Source organism: Bos javanicus, chromosome 3, assembly GCF_032452875.1.
Source record: "Bos javanicus breed banteng chromosome 3, ARS-OSU_banteng_1.0, whole genome shotgun sequence".
NCBI classification, from domain to species: Eukaryota; Metazoa; Chordata; class Mammalia; order Artiodactyla; family Bovidae; genus Bos; species Bos javanicus.
Window position 1 is genome coordinate 60,307,251 of NC_083870.1, and position 20,303 is coordinate 60,327,553.

General features: G+C 37.1%; 1 protein-coding gene across 6 annotated transcripts in view; it reads left to right on the plus strand.

Moving 5' to 3' along the window:
- Window positions 1–206: 206 nt before the first annotated feature.
- The window catches only part of TTLL7 (tubulin tyrosine ligase like 7), a 151,117-nt gene continuing 131,020 nt past the window's right edge, over window positions 207–20,303 (plus strand). For 5 of the 6 annotated variants that reach the window (XR_009735390.1, XM_061411457.1, XM_061411460.1 and 2 more), the window contains exon 1: window positions 207–294. The gene's annotated coding sequence lies outside the window, so the exon portion shown is untranslated. The remainder of the gene's footprint in view (window positions 295–20,303) is intronic. The other variant, XM_061411458.1, reaches the window with a different exon arrangement.

Below are 20,303 nucleotides of genomic sequence, written 5' to 3' on the forward strand. Positions count from 1 at the left end.
CCGCTCCGCCGCGCACGGCGCGCACCCCCGGTCGCCTCCCGCTAATGGTCTGGCCCGTCGGTAGCCGCCACCCCTTCGGCAGCGCCAGCTGCTCCAGCTGCTCCGGGTGTAGCGCCGGCGCCCGGAGCTGTGGCTGCCGCGGGCGGTGGGCTGGTGGAGGGGAGAACCGGACCATCAACGCAGGCTGCTCGGCCCAGGGCGGCCGCGGAGGGAAGCCAAGGAGCGCGGGAATCGCGCAGGGACCGCCCGCAGCCCGGAGGCGAGGACCCAGGGGCTGGGCTTTCCTCACCCCGGGTGAGTACCTGCTGCCCCAATCCTCCCCGACCCCCTTTCCCTGTGCCCACGCCCGCGAGGTGTGGGCCGCCGTCCGGACGGTCACTTGCCCGGGATTACTGACCCCTGCGGGAGCAGCGGCACGGGGAGCTGTTACTGTTGGTGCTAATGATTCAGCACCATTCGTGCCCTGAGAGATCTGGGCAGAATCGGGGAAGTGGGGTGGGGGGGCGAGATCAGTTGCTGGGCTTTCGCCTGCGCTTCCAGGTTCCAGATGAACGACCCCGGCGGGCGAGGTCGGGTGGGGTGAGCCAGGAGGCTCCCTGATGGCTTGCTCTATAATTCCGTCCTTTCGCCACATCACGGTACAAACCTTCGTGAATGTGCGGTGCAACCTTCAGTGTGTCAGATGAGTGGGTTTTTCGCACAGGCGAGTGAAGTCTAGGGCCCTTCTCTATACCAGCCAGTTTCTCTACTTCCTTCCTTTGGATGCCTAATTCGTGCCCCTCTCCGCTCAATTTTACATCGTGTTGCATCCCTCCGCTAAGAGGCTGTATCCAACTTGTCTTGTATTCAGAGTGGGTTTGACTGGTCTTGGCATAGTAGGAAAAGATTTAAGGGGATTAAGAAATAATACTTTTAGAGTTTAGCCACTTCGTATACATAAAATTTCATTAAATCGTAACTCAAAACCAAATGTGGTAAGTGAAGAGCGGGAAGTTAAATCGTATGCTCAAGGTTACAGAATAGGAATTTGGATACAAGTGTGCCTGGTCCCCAAACCCACGAATCTTCCACTGCATTAAGGAGTTGTGTATCCAAATGTGTCCAAGTTGTGTGTACATATATATGATTTATTACATATTAAACATAGAATTAAGTTTCATAGAAGTAATCTCAAGTAACAGCAATAACCTGTAAACTTCCTGTATATGGAATTATTGTTCTTTTAGTATAAAAGAAGGAGCATGCTTTGAATTGCATGAAAAAATACTATTTTCTTAGAAAGCATATGCCAAAAAATAATATCTGAACAACACTGCATAGGAGAGCTAGTTTATAACAGAAGATGTTCAACACATTTTTAGCAGTGATATATGGTAAATGCTTAAGTGTTGGAGAAATCTTTTAGGAACGTAAAGGCAATCTGGATTTTTTTTTTTTTTCACGTTAGGGAAACATTTGCAATAAGAACAGTTATTTAGTACATGGCATGTGTGACTGAATGGTTTTTGTAGGGTGTGTTACCCATGATAGGGTGACAGATAAACCCAGGCTGATAATACAATTTGATTCATTACAACTCTGTGATTTGGCATAGCAGGTGATGGCTCCATTTTACAGATGAAGGAACTGAAATACAGAGAAGTTTCAAGATTACACAGCTAGTGGTGGAATCTGGACAACATTGACTCTTACACAAAATATGTGTGTTGTAGCAAAGTGTAATTCTGTTTAATGGGAAATTGTATTGATTTGTTTTTGCCCTGCCCTTCAGAGTCAACAATTGTATTGACCTTGTATGCTCTTTCTGTGAAAATAATGGACACTAGGTTTTTTCTTTGTTCTTTGCTTGGCCATTTGATTTGCTTTCATTTATGATTTATATATTTTCTCTTAAGACATGCAACTCTCGCTGATGTCTCAGGAGGCAGGTTGCTATAGTACACATGCTCATTATCTCCGACTACTAGAATAATATGTGATGTCTGATAGGAACATAGTCATTGTAGGCCATCATTTCTAAAGTATTGAACCATATGCACGGGAGAATTCTTTTTTAAGTTAATGAGGATATTGATAGACTAAAGCCATAAAATGGAGGCACAGATTTACATTTGTTATTTAGACAAGACTATTAAGACAAGTAAGGTCCTGAGATGAGTCTTAATTTTGATTTCTAGAAGGTCATTTCTTTTTTTTTTCTTTATGACTTCAGTGAGGCCTTTTGCAGTCCAATCTGTTTAATCCCAAAGGGAAAGCAGAATTGGTATGAATGAATAAGCAAAATTCAATCCCACTGCTATTTAAAAAAAAAGGAAACTGCATGTTCTAGTGCTGGAGGGTCAGCAGGAACGTTTTAAAACAGACATAGCACATTTTATTTAGATATTCATCACGACTATAAATATAATACCAACTTGGCCTTAGGAATGTTTCTGTCTCTCTCTACCCTTCATTCTCTCGCTCAGTGTATGTATGTATGACTACTGTCTGCAGACCATCTAAATTCTAAAAGTCTAGATGGGGAAACTGAAAGTTTAGCTGGAGAAATAGTTACCTACATATTAGTAATTAACCAAATAGATTAATACTGGCTTAATACCAGGAAAAGGTAAGGCAGATTTAAGTGCCACATCAATACTTCAAGAAGCAGAAATAGTGATGACTAGGGTCATAAGAAGATCAGGAAAGTTTTCATGGATGGAAGTGAATGAAATCACTCTGAGATGGGAAGGCTTTCAGTAGGTAAAGAGAAAGCAGATGAAGTAGTTCAGCTGAGAAGTGGTCATGTACTTTTGGATATCTGGTGACAGATTATGAAGGACTTTGCATATCAGGCAGTGAAATCTGGTTATCAGGTAATCTAGGGAACTAGCGTAGGTCTCTAAGCAAGCCAAATTTCTCTTTGGTTGGTTTTGCTCACATTCTCCATATTTCATGTTCCAAGTGCTCTTCCAGAAAATGTTACTTTTCAGGGTACTGCTATTTAAAGCACTAAAAACCAAGAAAATTTTCTATGCAAGTAAGATTTTTCCTCTTCCAAGGAGGTTTGCCTTTTAAAAGATTTCCCTCTTCCATTATAGTCTTTATTTTAAATTTTATAACATTACTTTTCACTTAATTGCAGTTTGACCATGAACATTTCAAATGTCTACATAATTTTCCATTAGGTAGATGTGCCATAAATTTCTGATCATTCCTCACTGTCACTTTTTTTTGATGATAATAAATAACACTGTGATGAGTATCTTTGTTCATAAGCTCTTTTCTAAATTTTAGAAATTAGTTCCCTAGTCTCAGAAATAAAATTTCTGGGTTAAAAGGTATGAGTTCTTAGTTTGATTTTTTTGAAAAAAAAATTGAGGTATAAATGACATAACATTATATTAGTTTTGGGTATACAATGTAATGATACAGTATTTGTGTATATTGCAAAATGATCCCCACAATAAGTCTAGTTAACATCCATCACCACACATTGTTGTAGATTTTTTATGATGCTTAATTTGACTAATTTCTTCTTCTTCTTTATGTATGTATTTTTAATTGGAGGATAATTGCTTTACAATGTTGTGTAGGTTTCTTCCATAATCGACATGAATCAGCCATAGGTATACATATGTCCCCTCCACTTGAACCTCCCTCCCCTCCCATCTCCCACCACATCCCACCCCTCTAGGTTGTCACAGAGCACTGGGTTGAGCTCTGTGTCACACAGCAGATTCCCACTGGCTGTCTATTCTACACATGGTAAGGTATATATTTCAGTGCTACGCTTTCAATTTGTCCCACTTCCCCTGCTGTATCCACAAGTTAGTTCTCTATCAGTTTGACTGAATTTTATACACATTTTAAAACCCTGATGATTTCTGTATATTCTCTTTGGAGCATTAGTATATTAAGTATAGGATATTTGCATATTAATAATTAATAACACTCCTGTCTGTGTCTCTTCAGATTACACTATTTCAGGCAGACTTGTCTTTTGATTCGTTAAACCATGAAAGAGTAGTTAAACCATGGGTTCTGGGAGAAAGGCAGGTAGTTGGGACCACTGAAGAGAAAAGATGTAGGTAGTGGAGGACAGATTTTGTGGGAGTGAGCAGGAATCTGCAGCCAGAGAAGGAGCTTGTGTGATAAACTACTTTCTGGTCCTGGTGTTGTATTTGTAGACCTCGGCTCTCTCCTTTCTCCTGTCCTTCCCTTGGGAATCCACCCTTATTCTCCCCACAGTATCTCTCTCTTTCAAACTTCAGCTTCTTCCACCCACCTGTATCAGTGTCCCAGGTCTCCAGCTTCGATATCTTGGGAGTACAAGGCTTATGAACTCACTCTCGGCTTCTAATTTGGAGAATCCACATTGAGAGGGCAGGAATTCCAGACCTCCTCCAATTCTCTGCAGAAGTCCTGGTTACAGGGTGTAAGAGTATGTGGTGGACACTGAAGACTCCCGTCCCCTCTGCTGTGTACATTGCTAGAGACAGCGAGCCCCCAGGAGATGCCGGACATTCCCAGCCTCCCCTCGCGCTCTCGTTCCCAGTATCCCTTGACCAGGGGAAGATCCCCTCATTGAGGAGAGACTCTTCCCCCATGTCCCTCCAGTTGTAGGAATACATGACCCTACCTCCTTGGACAGGTGTTCCTACTTTGGCCAGGCCTCTGCCTTGCTCCCCTAGGCTCTCGCCTGGGTTTCCTCTCGGTACCACTCCCACCCTCCTTGGACTTTGAGGCCAGGAAGCCACTGAGGCAGGGAGGCCATGAAGTGTCTCTGAGAACCAGTGGAAGGGGAATTAGGGATATGAATGTGCCTTGAGGGAGCAAGTAGGGAGCAGAAAGGCAGGTACTTGGAATATGCTCTCAGTTTCGGAAGCCCTGAAAGGAAACAGTGAAAACTGAAGCATCTTTATAAACCAAAAATAGGCCTTACCTTTCAGGACCTGACAGATGATTTCTGGTGGAAGTTGGACATAAAGGTGGGCAATTTTGGTCAGAATTTGTTCTATGCTTAGTTGGGACTTACTATTTAAAGCAGTTTGCTTAAACTCTTTGAAGGTGATAAATCTTCCAGGCATTATTTGTCCAAGTTCAACTGGGCTTAGTCAGCAGTTTGCATAGGGTTAAGTTAGAGCTAAAAACTTAAATTTAGGTAGGCTTGCTTATGTATTTTCCAACACCTATTTTCCTTAGTTCCCATTCGATGTTTACCTACCTGTAGTGCACAGGGTAGTTTACAAAGCCATAAAGTTCTGGGACTGTTTAGGTTCTGGGAGTTGAGTGATATATCCAATTTCCTCTTTTTTCTTGCAAGTGGTTAGTTGTCCTGTTTCCTTTGACTTCTTTAAAGGTTCAGAGTTAGATGGCCCAGTGGTCACTGATTCTCCCCTGGGGCTGACTGAGAAGTCTTTCCTTTTGAAATTGATGATATTCTTGGTCCACTGGGCATGCTGAACCATCCACATTGTTTGGTTTTTCTGAGTTGTATTTTGGCACCCGAGCTTCCAAATTTCTGTATTATCTTTGTTCTTCTGCATAGTCACGTGAAATGGAACATTATGTTTGATAAAAGATTATTTTGAGCATTTCTATCTCTTTTACCCACTACTTTGCAAAGTCTGAACTGGTGCCACACCTAATTCAACAAGATGACAATAGCTTGTTTTCATAAAAACTCTCCTCCCTTTTCCGTGAGCTTATTTGCAGCGACATTGACTTTCTAAAGTAAATTGAGCATTTGCAGTTTGGAAGGTGGATCAGCAATAACCTAGGCAGCAGCTTCAAGATTATTTCAATGTTCTTCGCTGGATTAGAATTGTAGGGTTTTCTTAGATGTACTTCTCATTTAAGGTACCTTTCTTCTGTGAGAGATATGAGCCCACTTAAAATTTGTGTAAAATCTAGTTGATGTGGTTTTAATATTAAGTTTGACTGCATATGTGAATATGAATGGTCATACATATGGAGTACTAGGTAGGAAAAGTTTAGAAACTGTGAATTTAATTTGAATCATTTGATAGGACAATTTTCACATGTAATTCTGTCATTGCTGTTATTGAAAATATGTTTTTTTCAAGGTATTTAATAAATAAAATCTGTAACCGTGTGTAGCATAATGATTGCTGAAAAACCAGGACAATAATTTTAGCACACATCTCAGTTTATATTTAGAATCAGTCTGTCTGCAGTTACCCAACAACTATGTGCTAGCTACTCTGTGGAGAGGAAAGCTAGACCTTGAACATTTTCTACAATCAGCATAATTCACATGAAACCAGATGGAGGCATTTTCATTTAGCTGTTGGTTTGATCACATCGAAAATGGTAATATTTCATTACTTAGCATCTCTTAATCTAGAATCCTAAAGATTGGCAGATATTATTTCTTCCATCTTAATGACGTGAAAAATCAAGCTTGGGAGAGAAAAAAACAGATAAAAATGTGTGCAAAATCATAGTAGGATTAGAAATTGGTCTAAAACTGCCCCTCTTAGATACTAGTTTTGACAATAGATCTAGGTATAACATGTAAGCAAGGGGATGACCTTTATTCATTTATTGCATAGTTTTAATGGTTTTACTAGTGTTACAGTATTTGAGAAAAAAATTACTTGTCAAATCCACTGGATATTTTTTTCTGTGTTGTCTGCTTTTAGTCCATATCAGCTTCACTCTTAGTCAACACACACATATTTCAATGCATTATTTTTGGAAAATTGAAACGTTATTTCTGGAACTTGCTGCAAAAATTAAAGGAAAATAGACATTTTAATGTACGAAAAGTTTTAAAGGGAGGGATCAGCATTTTTAAAAATCAAGTGGGCTGTGTATATGTGGAAAAGCTTTTTCACTTGTCAAAAATCAGTGCCGAATGAGTGTTTCTGGCAGAAAGAAAAATTTGCTGCTACATATGTTAGGAGGTTGTCATTTTGGAATAGGAGGCATTTTCTCCTTAAAAATGTATCTTGGGTATATATGTATTGATAGCTGTTTTCATTCTTGATTAAGGAATTAAAAGTTAAATGTGTTTTTCATTAGTTATAGTATGGCATATTTATTTCTGTAATGTGCTCCAAAGTGTATCTATGAATTTTGTTTTTGAATTCATAAAGAACTAAATAATAAATATAGGATGAAGTGAAAGTCCTAAAGTGTAACTTCTGCTGGGAACAAAATTAAATGAATACACTCAGCATTACCTATGAATATGGATATTTAGATCTCCAAGTAAAATTACCTAATGGTAATCCAAAAATTTTTCTCTCCTTGGTATAATTATACATATTATGGTAACATACAAGTGATATTCATGTTTTCTGAAAGAAAAAAGTCCAGAGTAGTATAAAGGTACCATGATTCATGTAATTGTTTGGATGATTTTTCATATTTTGTAGGCATTCAATAAATGCAGCTCTTTCTCCAGTTAATATTTTGTTCAGTTCAGTCGCTCAGTCCTGTCCGACTCTTTGCGACCCCATGAATCCCAGCACTCCAGGCCTCCCTGTCTATCACCAACTCCCGGAGTTCACTCAGGCTCACGTCCATCGAGTCAGTGATGCCATCCAGCCATCTCATCCTCTGTCGTCCCCTTCTCCTCCTGCCCCCAATCCCTCTCAGCATCAGAATCTTTTCCAATGAGTCAACTCTTCACATGAGGTGGCTAAAGTACTGGAGTTTCAGCTTTAGCATCATTCCTTCCAAAGAAATCCCAGGGCTGATCTCCTTCAGAATGGACTGGTTGGATCTCCTTGCAGTCCAGGGGACTTTGAAGAGTCTTCTCCAACACCACAGTTCAAAAGCATCAATTTTTCGGCACTCAGCCTTCTTCACAGTCCAACTCTCACATCCATACATGACCACTGGAAAAACCATAGCCTTGACTAGATGGACCTTTGTTGGCCAAGTAATGTCTCTACTTTTCAATATGCTATCTAGGTTGGTCATAACTTTCCTTCCAAGGAGTAAGCGTCTTTTAATTTCATGGCTGCAGTCACCATCTGCAGTGATTTTGGAGCCCCGAAAAATAAAGTCAGCCACTGTTTCCACTGTTTCCCCATCTATCTCCCATGAAGTGATGGGACCAGATGCCATGATCTTTGTTTTCTGAATGTTGAGCTTTAAGCCAACTTTTTCACTCTCCACTTTCACTTTCATCAAGAGGCTTTTGAGTTCCTCTTCACTTTCTGCCATAAGGGTGGTGTCATCTGCATATCTGAGGTTATTGATATTTCTCCCGGCAATCTTGATTCCAGCTTCTGCTTCTTCCAGCTTTTGTATTTTTATATAATCTTTTTATTATGATAAAAGCACACAACATGAAATTTATTATGTTAAACATTTTAAAGTATATAGTTCAGTAGCATTAAATATATTAACTTTGTTGTGAAATAGACCTCCAAGAACTTTCTCCTCTTGCAAATCAGAAATCTTATACCCATTAAATAACAACCTCCCTTTCCCTCTCCCCCAAGACTTTGGTAACCACCATTATATTTTCTTGTTTCTATGACTTTTGCTAGTTTGGATACCTTAGTATAAATGGAATCATATATTATTTGTTTTTTGTGACTAGTTTATTTCACTTAATATAATTGCTAAAATTTTACCCATTTATAGAATATGACATTTCCTTTTTTAAAACCAAATAATATTCCATTGTATATACACACCAGTTTTTCTTTACTCATCCATTGATATACATTTGGGTTGCTTCCACATGGGTTGCTAATGAGAAAAATGGCACTATGAACAAAGATGTACAAATATCTTTCCAAGACTCTGCTGTCAATTCTTTTGGATTTATACCCAGAAATGGGCTTTCTAGGTCATATAGTAGTTCTGTTTTTGATTTTTGGGGACCTCCCATACTGTTTTCCATGGTGATTATATCACTTTATCTTCCTGTCAGGAGTGTGCAAGGGTTCCAGTTTTTCCATATCCTCTATAACACTTGTTTATTTATTTACAGTAGGCAGCTTACTGTAATATCTCACTGTGATATCTCACTGTGGTTTTGATTTGCATTTCCTTGATGATTAATGATGTTGAGTGTCTTTCACGTACCTGTTGGCTATTTGAATATCATCTTTGGAGAAATGTCTATGCAAGTCCTTTGCCCATTTTAAAATCTGGTTATTTGATTTTTTTGTTGTTGAGTTGTTGGAGTTCTCTCTATAGTCTGGATGTTAACCCTTTATCAAATAAATGATTTTCTCCCACTCAATAGGTTGCTTTTTTCACTCTATTGATTGTGTTCTTTGCTGTACACAAAAATTCTGTTCATTGTAGTCTTGTTTATCTAGTTTTGCTTTTGTTGCCTGTGTAGCATTATTTTTAGCAGTTTAAAAATGTATTAAGAAAATTGTTTCAAATTGCTGTTTATTATTTTTCTCTTTAGTCTTTGAAGTCCATGAGATTATTTTTGAGACTGCAATTATGATGCCTGGTGTAATTATTTAACAAATTAAACAATTTTGATTAACTTTTTCTTTTTGGAAGATCCACTTTTAAACCTATTTAATGTAGAATTTTGTTGCTATACTTTAATATGATAAAAGGAGTTATGTTAAACCTATATGTTAATTTAGGGAGAATTAGCATTTTTACTATGTTGATTCCTCCAATTTGTAAACATGGTATGTTTCTCCAGGTATTAATATTTAGGTCTTCCTTGATTTCTTTTATCAGAATATCATAATTTTGATTATATATAGTTATATTTTGTTAGACTTATACCTAAGTATTTCATTTTCTTTGGAGCTACTATAAAGAAACTGCATTTGAAATTTTTGTTTCCATTTCTTCTCTGTCAGTTTATAGAAATGCAGTTGGTTATTGTGTTGGTCTTATATCCTGAAACTTTACTAAGCTCACATACATTTTGAATCTAGGGCTGCAGATCCTTTGAGGGTTTTTTAAATGTAGACAATTGTGTCATCTGAGAATGAAAACAATTTTATTTCTTTCAATCTGTGTGCCTTTAATTCATTTTTCATGCCTGATTGCAATGGCTAGAACTTCCAGTATTGTGGTAAGAATGGTGAGAGTAGACATCCTTGCCTTCTTCCAAATATTACAAGAAAAAACATTATTTTACTAAGTATGATGTTATTGTTGTTGTTTAGTCGCTAAGACATGACTGACTCTTTTGCATCCCCGTGAAATCTGCCCATGGGATTTCCTAGGCAAGAATACTGGAGTGGGTTGCCATTTCCTTCTCTAGGGAAGCTTTCTTACCCTGTAATTGAACTCACATCTCCTGCATGGGCAGGTGGGTTCTTTACCACTGAACCACCAGAGAAGCCCAAGTATGCTGTTAGCTATATGTTTTTTTTGTAGCTGTTCTTTATTAGGTTGAAGAAGTTGCCCCTCTGCTCCTAATGCACTGAGACTTTTTATCCTGAATGGATGTCAAATTACATCAAATGCTTTTTACTTTATCAATTGATATGGACATATGACTTTTCTCTAAGCCTGTTGATATGGTGGATTGCATTGATTAATTTTTGAATATTGAATCAGCCTTGAATACATGGGATAAATCACATTTGGTCATGTGTACATGACACAAACATACACATATATACTTAAAAATATACACACTCACTGTATTCAATTTGTCAACGTTGTTAATTATTTTTGCTTTTAAGTTTGAAGAGATATTGGTTTGCAGCTTCCTTTTTATTGTGCTTCATTTATTTGGATGTTGTTAGACTATTACTGGCCTCATTTGGCACTAAGAAACTATTACTTGTTGAGTTTGGGTGTTGTATCAAATTCAAATATTATAATAACCTGAGAAGGCTACTAAAACTCCTTTTCCCAACTATATATCTCTGTGAGGCCAAATTTTGTCATATACTTCAACCAAAAGAACTTATCAAAATGAATGCTGAAGCAGATATGAGAATCTATTTTCTTGAAGCAAGATATTAGAGGAATTAAAAAAAATACAAAATAATGTCACTTATTTCTTTAAAAAAACTATATTTTTTAATGTAAAATGATTTTGTTAACATGTAACACTTTAACATTTACATGTTAACATTAAATGTTAACATGTAATGGTTTTATTATTGTTATTTTAAAATGAATAAATATTTCAAACATTTATCAGTTTTAGTTTCTAATAGGATGAATATTGATCAATATGACTCACAAAATGAATCTCACCAAAACTAAATGAGTGTAAAGAGTTCCAACACCAAAAGTTTGAGAAACACTACTAGGAAGACCAAGATAAGGAGAAAAGTGAAGCCAGAGGCCTGGGCATGTGCATCTCAGCTTTGGCATTGGCTTGATCAGGTTGCTCCAGGTGCATGTTTTCTTTTTTCTCCACTAGTATTTTTATTTCACAAAATATGCTTTTTCTTCCACATTGATTCTTTGATATGCACTCTAACTTCCTAGAAAAAATATCTTAAATAGACCAATAGAAGTCCATAATGTAATCGTCACAAAATGAAATCCCTCAAAATTATCCCCACTCTAATAAATGTTATATATAGAAAACTATATTTTAAGTTATAAATTATAATAAATAGAATTGAGCTTCCCTGGTGGCTCAGATGGTAAAGAAACTCCCTGCAATGCAGGAGACCTGGGTTCAATCCCTGGATTGGGAAGATCCCCTAGAGAAGGGAATCGTTACCCCTTCCAGTATTCTTGCCTGGAGAATTACATGGACAGAGGAGTCTGGCCAGTTATAGTCCATGAGGTTGCAAAGAGTTGCACCCAACTGAATGACTAAATATGCACACAATAAATAGAATAGAAATATTAATTCAGTGATGACTTATGTAAGGATGAAGTAATTTAGAATGTTTTGTCAAGAATTGACTAAAAGATAGTGCAAGAAACATTTAAATTACTGTCTTTTGATTTTGATTATTATAAATGGATTTTTTTTGTACTTTTCTCCAGCCCTTTATTTTCATATTATTTGTATATAGTAAAATGTGTACCTTGTAGAGTTTTGACAATATTTTGGTAAATAGCATTTGAAGATACCTAGTTTGTAATAGTATCAACATACAAAATGAAATGATAAAAAATCTTAGTGTTATTCATGAGGAAAAAACTAAGATCAAGTCAACTAGGGGAGACATTAGCTCACAAAATCCATTTTGTGAAATCCTTCATGTTTATTAGAGCTGAGCACACATTTGATTCCAGTTTTCTAATTTCCAGGGAAAGAGAGCATACAGAAATTTTAATGATTAATTAAAAATCTCATACATGAAGAAACAATTGCCTAAGAGGAACAAGGTTTTTCCTACATAGAATCCAAAGTGAAATTTATGCTGTAATTTCTTTTAAAGTGAATTCAATTTAGTGTAATGCAAAATGTCTTCATATTATTACAGTGAAATTCAATAGGATTCTTTGGACTATTTTTTTACAATGTCTTTAAACCTGGGCACCTGATGTGGATGTGTGGATGTGTGGATGTATGTCTTTTGGGGAAGTAACTTCCAAAGATTTCCTTCTGTAACATGGGAATAATATCTGCCTTGAGAGCATTGTAATATAGGTAAAGATTGTAGTGTCTGCTCAATAAATTACACGACTGAGCGACTTCACTTTGACTTTTCACTTTCATGCATTGGAGAAGAAAATGGCAACCCACTCCAGTGTTCTTGCCGGGAGAATCCCAGGGATAGGGGAGCCTGGTGGGCTGCCGTCTATGGGGTCACACAGAGTCAGACACGACTGAAGCAACTTAGCAGCAGCAGCAGCAGCAGCAGCAGCATCCTTCTGTTAAGGCCTTCCCAGGTGGCGCTAGTGGTAAAGAACCCACTTGCCAATGTAGAAGACATAAGAGATAAGGGTTTGATTCCTGGGTTGGAAAGATCCCCTGGAGGAGGGCATGGTAACCCACTCCAGCATGCCTGTAGAACCCCATTGCCAGAGCAGCCTGGCGGGCTATAATCAATATGGTCGTGAAGAGTCAGACATGACTGAAGCGACTGAGCAGTAAGCATCCTTCTGTTAGGGTGACTGTGACCAGCAATGTAGCATGGTCCCAGGTTTATAGCTCTCTGATCACCTGGCTTAATCCAGGAATGAACATTATAGAATCTCAAAAAATTGGAGTTCTGCCTATCTTTTAGGAATCCTTCATACATATTATTGTTATTAGCTGTAATTGTGAGGAACGATCCATTTGAGGTTTTGCTCCCTGAGAATTACCTGCTATTTCTTTTCAATCAATACGATTTCTTTTCAATTCAGTCAAATGCCTACTTATTTCTTTTCAATCAAGTAAAGAATTCCATGATTTGAAAGTCATCTAGACCGAATAATAGGAGGACTTTTGTCTGTACCAAAAAGGCTAAAGGAATGACCCTATAAGGTTTTATACCTCCTCCAAAATAAATTTTTCATTTGTTACAATGCACAGAGGAGTGGGTGTTGGAAGTCCTAAATTTATGGCATGGAATGTAGCTCCAAATGCCCATTTCAGCTGAAAGTCCTATGTACAGATAAAATAGTCAGAATTACCACTTCTACCTCTCTTGTAAAGAAGTGTAATTTTTCTCTTCAGACCAAAACATTTTTTCTCGAGTGTTTTTTTAAATCATTGTTGAGTCTCTATTGAGGGAAAGTGAAAACAAAATTGTTGGGGTTTGGTAAACTCTCTCTTAGTAAAAATTGAATTAGGCCTCAGACTTCTTTGAATAGAGGAGTAAAATTAATTTGTAGTAATTGCATGAGCATTCCAGAAGGTTGGTTTGCTTACTTAATTTTAATCTTTTAAAGTCAAGTATCAGATGACTGGAATGGGTGTTTGATTTTTAAAAATCTTTTTGAGTGTTTGAGTTGAATTTTCTTTCCTTTGTCTCTTGAGACTTACCTCAGGTAAGTCCTATGATCTGTACACATTTTCTATATGGTTAGAAGCCTTCTGGGGCTGCCCATGGTGGCCTAACTCAGATTCAGTGTGGTGTCTGCAGGCGGCTGAAGCTTTCTCTCTGCTTCCCAGGGCTCACAAGAGAGAGGAGGGCTCAGATCCTTTTTGTCCAGACTAAACCAATGGGGAGGTCAGGGTCTTAGGTTTGGAGTCAATTAGGTACTTTTAATCTGTGTTGAACTAATGAATAAATGAAGAGTCAAATTTATATCTTAGCCTCAATAATTGTTTTAAGATTATAAGCAACTAATTTTGATTATAACATAGCCAAATGTCCATCATATTAGAAATTTCCATTTTCATAATGGCCAGATTAGAGTTTTGGAGTTTAAATAAATGCTCACTTATTTGTAATATTTATGATTAACACTCTATATAATTATAAATGATTATTAATATATGATATTATATGTTAACAAACTATAATTCTCATTTAGTTTTCCTTTTCCAAGTACCAAAAACTTCTTGTTTTATTGGAATATCTTCTAATTTGATTTAAACTTATCCTTAAAAAATGAGTTACATAATGAGTTACCAAATCAGTTATAAAAATATGAAAATATTTAAATAGTAGACTTATACCACCTATTTATTAGTCTTGCTTTCATGGTTGAGATTTATAGTTTCTCTTAGGAAAACTAGATGAATGTTTGATTTTTGACAAAAAGTATTTCTTCGCTATATTATGAAAAATCTATTGTACGACATTCTAGAGGGTAATTAGGGGGCGACTCTTTCCTTCCTCCTTCCCTTCCCTTCTTTTACCTGACCTTCCTTCCTTCCTTTCTTTCTTTTTCTTTCTATCTACCACCATCATTTATCTGTCTCTTGAGCTTTGGATTTAATTCTGATTTAGGGTCCCTGAATTAGGCCATCTCCTCTAATTTGTGGATTCTAGTCTGTGAGGAGCCAATAAGTGAACTGGGAACTTGAGAAGGAAAAGCTTCTTTAATGCTTGTAGTCCCCTGGGCACATTTGTAACTCAGTCTCTGTGACTGGTGTCTGAATCATTTTTATCCTGATAGTCTTCTTAAGCAGTTGCCTCAGATGCCATAATAGATGAAGGTTATTATTTTAACTCTAAAATCCTTAGATATATATTTGGTAGGTGAGATAGCTGTTATACAAATTCTAATGGACTAAAATGAGGACAATAGGAAATTCATTGTTTCGTTATAGGTTACTCCAAGAAGTTGTAGATGTACAAACTAAACACTTAGTATAGTACAGGTGAAGTAGTCACATTAATAAAATTAAGGGAAAAAGGAAAATATTGCTGTATTCTAAAAATATCACTAAATTGTCCAATTTTGGGATCATAGTATAGCACTGCAAATTATTACTTTTACCTTTCCCTAGCCCTTTTCTGGCCCAAAGGAACCACATTTACATTGAAATTCGAATATAGCAAGCTCTGAGTTTTGTCTCCTTCCAGTGCTTCTGTGTGTGCTCCAGGAGGAAATTCTTGGCCTATAACCAGTGCTTTACCTTCTTTGGACATCCTCAGAACTGTCAGTGCTGCAGCTTGCTTCTTCCTGAGGTGAATCAGCGATGCTGTCTGCCAGTCAGCTCCAGCCATAGCTGGCTCTTCTTTCTAATACTTGGACTCGTAGCGTTAAGTGAAGCTGCATTAAGTATAAAGTCATTAAACCATTTGATTTGGGCCAAAATTTTGAAACTAAGAATGCTGTGTGATTTTCTTCTTTGCCTTTTATGATTGCAAAAGATTGGAACTAGAAATTTTGAAAGTTAAATTTTCAGAAAGACTGGCAGAATTTTTTACATGGATTCTTGAAATAGATTTTTAGGGAGTATGCTTTCTGGCATTGTTTCAATTTTAATTCTCATTTATATACTATTATAATTTTAAATTACTTTCTTCTAATGCTAAATGAATTTAAGTTTTATTTTATTTAAATTTCTGTAGTTTTCATTAGCCAGTACTTACTATATAGGGTGAATAATACGTATTAAATGTCTTAATTATTCAGATCATTGTGATAAACTTTTGACTGGTCGGGGATATAATATATTAAAACCATGTATTTGTATGTTTGTATATATTTATGTGTGTGTCTGTGCACATTCAGTCATGTCCGACTTTTTGTAACCCCATGGACTGTAGCTCACTAGGCTCCTCTGTCCATGGAATTTTCCAGTCAAGACTACTGGAGTGGGTTCCCATTCCCTCCTCCAGGGGATTTTCCTATCCCAGGGAACCTACATCTCCTGTGTCTCCTGCTTTGGCAGGTGGATTCTTTACCACTGAGCCACCTGGGAAGCCCCATATATTTATATATTTGAATATATAATATATATTTTAAAAGATTTTTTTTGGGATAATCCCATTGTCCCAGTACTTCAATGAAGTTAAGATATGTGAAAGACATGATCAAATATCTTTATTTAGGTCAACATAGGTGATAAAGAGAGTTTGGTAGGATTAAGAGAGAATAAATCATTATTTGTTTCCTTTTGATTTACCTTTTAGTGAAAATATATTTTTTTCCTCATTGCCATTCATAAAATGGAAACAAACCGTAACAGTGTATTTTTTTGGTAAGTGTTAAGTAAATCTGTTTAATTAAAACCAAGTATGAAAATAGGAATTGGAAAAGTCGATTTAATATTAAAATAGATAAGAGAATAAGCTGTATAAACAATGTAAGCTAATGTAATAGAGATATTTTCAAAGTTTGACTTCCTGCTTTTTTGGCAAGGAAGGGTATCATCTAGACTAGATGTCAATAAACCAGATATTAAAGTAACTATATTTGTGATTATTCAGAAAGATGGAAGATGTGATTCATTCTTAATTTGTATTTTGTAACACCAAAATTTCATGAGTAAAAAATGGGGAGTTGCTGTAACCCAATTAAACAAACAAACAAGCACATACATTAAGCCCCACGATGTATCAGGCTCTGTGTTTTATTCATATTGCTGAGAATGAAAGACATTGCCCTTTACAGCAAAGAACTTTAAATCTAATACTTAAAAAATATGATACAGTTTTGTGAGCTTTCATGCACCGAAGAACAGTCCATTCTGCCTAAGAGAAGAAAATGAAGGGACAGCTAAGCTAGGCTTGAATGTTGGGTGGCAAAGGAGGAAACTCCAGGGTTAGAGAAAAACACAAGTAAGTGTATTCAAATTAGAAAATGAATACCATTTTCAGGATGGTCTTTTTTTTAATCTCATGTGTTTAGCTAGGATAACTTTTGAACATATTTGGCTGCAACTCATGGTAAGAAGAAATAATGATTTATTTTTTGCCATAGTATATATACATACCTCCAAACACACCCATGCATCCCCCTTCCCCTCACTTGGAAATCAAAGTTTCAAAACTCAGTACTCTTTTCTTCCTGCATTCAGTGCAGCCTGGCACTCTTGTATTTTTGTCTATTCTATTCTTTCATTTAAAAATGCTGATTGAATCTCACTAAATTGATTCCATGACATTCATAGATCATGGTCTGTATTTAAAAACAAAGAAGCCAAAAAAACTGTACTAGAGTTCAAAATTCATAGGGAATCCCCTTTCATACCCAATATGCAGGTATGCAGGTTTGCTGTTCTTTAGTCCCTATGTTGTGGAGAAGGCAATGGCACCCCACTCCAGTACTCTTGCCTGGAAAATCCCACGGATGGAGCCTGGTAGGCTGCAGTCCATGGGGTTGCTAAGAGTCGGACATGACTGAGCAACTTCACTTTGACTTTTCACTTTCACGCACTGGAGAAGGAAATGGCAACCCACTCCAGTGTTCTTGCCTGGAGAATCCCAGGGACAGGGGAGCCTGGTGGGCTGCCGTCTATGGGGTCTCGCAGAGTCGGACACAACTGAAGTGACTTAGCAGCAGCAGCAGCAGTGATATTATATAGTGGATTGTGTCTGGTGTATGGTGCTCTGCTTGTGTGTGGTCAGTCATGTCTGACTCTTTGCGACCCCATGGATTGTAGCCTGACAGACTTCTCTGTCCATGGAATTTTCCAAGCAAGAATACTGGACTGGTTTGCCATTTCCTACTCCAGGGTATCTTCCCAACCCAGGGATCGAACCCATGTCTCTTGCATCTCCTGCATTGGCAGGTAGATTCTTTACCACTGCACTGCCTGAGAAGGGTGATGTCTGGTGTATAGTCTCTAGAAAGTAAAGTAAAAAAAAAATGAGTATTAACCTACAAATGCTTTTGCCTCTTGACATCAAAATCTATTATGCTTAGTGTTAGGATGTCAAGAACATTTTTGTGTGTGCTTATAAACAAAGTATATTTTCCATTGTATTAAGTCAGTATACTTAGCAGCCTGTGGATATGCTTTTTGCTATTGTTGTTTGTTTTGGTTTTAAGAAGATTATTTATTTATTATAATTACTTTTCAATATTTTTTTTATAATATAACTGCTTCAAAAAGATTATCTGAATGATTTATTTAAAATATATAATTTATCAGTTCTCTTTGCATTTAGATAAGAATTTACCTACTTCTTGTCATCATCTTTAGTTTGCTGCTTAGTTTTCAACAACAGCTTCCATAATGGCGACTGGGAAAGCATTCATTTTTCATGGATGTATGTGTTCCTTACATTTAGTACATGTTCAAATAAAATAAACATTTTCACTGTGTCTGGGAAATGGATTTGTAAATTGCTACACCAGCTTTGTTTAGGTAAAATGCATACTTGTTTCACCTTTTCCTTTGTTCATTTTCTTTCAACCTATTCAAGTATTAAAGCATTTGTAGGATACACATACTCAAGTAAATTTAAATGAGTTAATAGATTTAAAGTTCTTAGAATAGTACTTGGTGCTTAGTAAGCATTTAATACTTTAGTCATTGTTTATTTCCATGGGCTTAAGAAAATGCACAATGCAAGTGTATTATGATAGAGTCAGATATTTGCAAAAGAAGTTGAATAGCTTTAAGTTTTGTGACTGAGAATGGAAGTTGGTATTTCTGCTTGTCAGTGCACCTGAAAATGGAATATATCAACAGGCATCATATATTCAAAGCTGAAATTAGGTATTTAAAATTGAAGTGTCAGATTTCAGGAAGGAAAATTAGCTTTTTGACCTTTTACAGATGATTCCATTTAAAAAGCTTTGCATTTGAGAATATTAAGAAAATTGAAGACATTTAAGCCTTAAGAAGGACGTACGCCTTTACTTTGTTAGTGTTTGTAGGCATAAAATTAAATTCAGTTGATAGCACTGGAACGGTTTTGAGATGAAGTGTTAGTAGAGAAGGGAGGAACACTTTATGAATGTAGGGTTTGAATGATGGGTTATTGGTTTCCAGAGTATTCCAATATGATAAAACCCAAGTTAGGAATAATCCACTTGGATTTAATTCTAGAATTTATGAGATATGTCTAAACTACTGAGTTGAATCTTATGAAGATTGACATATGTTCTGCTCTCACTCTGCTGTCGTCATTCTCAGATTATTACCTTTGACACTGTGGAACTGTGACTCTCTTGTGATTGACGGTTGAAATCTAGAATGTGTCACATAGGACAGCCATTGTCAGAGGCCATGTGATTAAGGACTAAGCATATTTCGTGGAGGCAAAAATGAAATCATACACTTGGTGACTGAAAAAAATGGCATAATCTTGCTAGGAACAAAAATTTAACTCTCAACCTGTCCTTTCCACTTGCTTCCCTGGGCTTTTCTCCCTTATTCATATTTCTTCCTTCTTCCTTCCTTTTCCTTATGAAAAATTAACTTCCTTTTGAGAAAAGTTTCCATATAAACATGTTATGATGCTATGATATGCATTTCCCCACACTCTATATTTCCTGTGATTAAAGGTCTTGAGATGTGTTAAAAATTATGCTAACAGAAACTATGCTGTGATACTGTATGACATCAGCATACAACTGTATTGTTTAAGGTGCTGTGCTATGTCTTCCCATCAACTTAAACTGATTTCTGAAAAGAATATCATGCTTGTAGAGTTTACTGTGAAAGTTAGTTATAATAGGAGAGAGTTGGTGAATCTGAATGTGGATAGCAGTATAGGATGAATTTTGTGCCTGGTTTCTAAGAGGTAGAGGGATCAAGTGTGTGTTGTTTTTTTAAAGCAATGAACTTGGTATTGGACCTGGGTTTTAGCCTTAACTGGTACCTAGCATGGCCTTGGAGAAGGCAGTGGCATCCCACTCCAGTATTCTTGCCTGGAGAATCCCATGGATGGAGGAGCCTGGTGGGCTACAGTCCATGGGGTCACGAAGAGTCAGACACGATTGAGTGACTTCCCTTTCACTTTTCACTTTCATGCATTGGAGAAGGAAATGGCAACCCTCTCCAGTGTTCTTGCCTGGAGAATCCCAGGGACAGGGGAGCCTGGTGGGCTGCCGTCTGTGGGGTCACACAGAGTTGGACACGACTGAAG